Below are 2,995 nucleotides of genomic sequence, written 5' to 3'. Positions count from 1 at the left end.
AATAATAATAATAATTATTATTATTATTATTATTATTATTATTATTATTATTATTGTTATTATTATTATTATTATTATTATTATTATTATTATTATTATTATTATTATTATTATTATTATTGTCGTCTTATATAGCGCATATTGTAGACTAACCTCTATACGCTTTACATACAAAAACAAGCAGAGCAGCAATGGAAATTGAACCGGGGAGCAAGAGATCTTCTTGGTTCAGCGCGCACACGGTGGCTACCAATTCAAAAGATTATCGAAAAATCACATAGATGAATACAATATTGAAAAGGGCACTAAAAGAAATAAAATAGTACTGTCCACACTGGCTAACAATCGCTGCGATTGTAGAAGTCTTGTTGATTGCGCTATGTCGCAAATAGAGAGAAGCACTATATAATTATAATTAAGAATAAATAAATTTTTATTATAGATAATGTCGTCAAATCACTGCAAATAATAATGTTGAGCCATGTTATTTTTAAAAATTTCTCTAAAGTGTACATATATATAAATACATATAGTATATATCTGTCTCTTATACACATCTAGATGTGTATAAGAGACAGGTACATAAGAAAGGCTTATTGTCATTTTAATATAGGCCTATGTTTAAGAGCCATAATAATAATAATACAGTATTTAAACTATTGTTGAAGACAAAGGCTTCTTTAACTATATAAACATATTTTAATTTTTGATAGTTTTTACAAACAATTATCCCCCACACTATACATACGTATAATATAATATATATGCATTCTCCAATCACAATATATCACATATATTTTTTATATATTCTTAATAGAGATGTTACTCAAATATTACAGTCCAGTGGAGTATTAAACTACATTATAATATCTTTTTACTCATCATTCATCAACACTGAGAACAATAACGGATTCAATGGTATTTGAGTACAGTACCGGTACTTACCTTTAGTAAGATAAGTACTGGTATCTTTAACTTTTATGAAATGCTGGGGTAGGTCAGTCTCTTTCATCATTTTAGTATTCTTGTATTTTAATGTTTTATTATTCATTGTGTTGTTATTATTATGTACATACTGGGTTCTCTGGGAGAACGGTAATATTTAATGAAGAGGCAACAGAGTATAAAGAACAAATGAATAAATATATAAATCAGGTTATATATTCTTTCTCCTTGATCAACTGTATACTTTCTGTTTAATTTGTGTAATGCATTTGTAAACAGCAATGCGTCGCGTCCTGTTATATTTGGGTTTTATATAATTATGCCCATTTACGAATTTAAGGGGCGGATCCAAAGTTTACAAGGGTGGGAAGGGGAGCCAAATTATCAGAAATTTGGAGAGCATGGCAACAGTGGCATAACGAAGGGGTTGGACGCTCTAATGCAACTTTTTTTTTTGTATTTGAATTGTTTTTCTTACTTTAATAAATGACACTGGTATGCATTGAAATGTTAAAATAGTGGTAAAACATAAGGTATGACTGTCCCTCTGCAATTGTCTGAAATTAAGAAAATACGAAGAGAACGTTGAATTCACAACAATGCAATAATGGAACTATACTTGGAATTCCCAATGAGGTCTTGGGCCGGATACCACATCCAAATTACACAAGCGAGTGAGAAAAACAAAGAAATTGTTCAACTTGTTAGTAAAATGCTGACCTGAACAGAATGTCTTAAATCGGATTAGGTTTACGTCCACGAGCGCTTTCTGTAGTGAGCACCTAATTTGCACTTGAAGCTTTACTTAGGACGATTCAACCTTGCTAGGGAAAATACCTCGCTAATGACGATGCGTTCAGGATAAGTAAAAGTAAATTCGATTATCATGAAAGTCTGATTTGGACGAATTAACCGCGCTTTCTAATTACGCAGACGATGTAGTAGTTATTCAGCGTAGTCCACTGAAAAATGGAAATATGCAGTCGGGCATAATTCAATTGCGGGACAATGTTCTGATGATTGCCGTAATGAAGTGGACGCTATTACCAGAAAAGACTTGTAAAATAAAGTTCTGTTCGAAATTCAAGTATAGAAGGCAAAACTCTGATTTATTCATAAAGATACTGGAAATTAAACAATAACTTCTTTCTCTATTTTCTTTAGGTCTATATATTGAAGCAAAATATTAAGAATTATTAAATATTAAGAATTATTAAGAAACATAGGCCTAAATATGATGCAAATCGAAGATATGATTAAATACGAAAAGAACGAAATCACATATTTGGGGACGGGATGCATTTATAGGAGACGCATAGCGAAAATTGAAAATGTATTTTTCAAAGAAATTCTACGTAAAATAAAAATAAAATCATGCCGTACATAATTATAAATAAATAAATAAATATATATATATATAATTATATATATACAATATGTACATGTACAATATGTAACATTAAAATGCACAGGGACGGGTTTGCAGGAATGCAAATCCTCGGACAGTAACGGGAAGGCTCCATCTGGCTAAATGCATTTTATAAATTTGCAAAGATTGTGTCTATCTTCCAGGAATTCTTGCGTTGAACAAATGTATTTGTTGTATTGTACGATTCTTGATTTGGTAAAAATTAAATGAATAACTGGTAAGGTGTATTGATCCCATAATCACCCATATTTTCATCTGTGCATTTCTTCTTCTTTTTTTTTTTTATTAATTGAAGTTTTTCATTAGTAATTTGTATGATTCTTCGATTTATCTGTTATTCTATTATAAGTGGGAAAATAATGTTTTTCAATATGTTTTTCGTTCTTGATATCATTAAGTTATGTCGGGCTTTCTGTGATTTAGGCTTAATATAATGTTAAGTTGAGCCTGCTCTTTACTGGAATCTCAATTTAGATTCTGAAATAAATACATCATCATCATCATCATCATCATCATCATAACTATCATCATTATCATTATCTTCACCATCACCGTGCGATATGGTACGGTACATTTTATAGGCATATAAGATAAACCTAGAAACAAGCCACATAGTGCAAT

Source organism: Anneissia japonica, unplaced genomic scaffold, assembly GCF_011630105.1.
Source record: "Anneissia japonica isolate Jap-2015-1 unplaced genomic scaffold, ASM1163010v1 scaffold287743_len2803612_cov181, whole genome shotgun sequence".
Classification (NCBI taxonomy): domain Eukaryota; kingdom Metazoa; phylum Echinodermata; class Crinoidea; order Comatulida; family Comatulidae; genus Anneissia; species Anneissia japonica.
Note: the sequence above shows the minus strand (reverse complement) of the source record.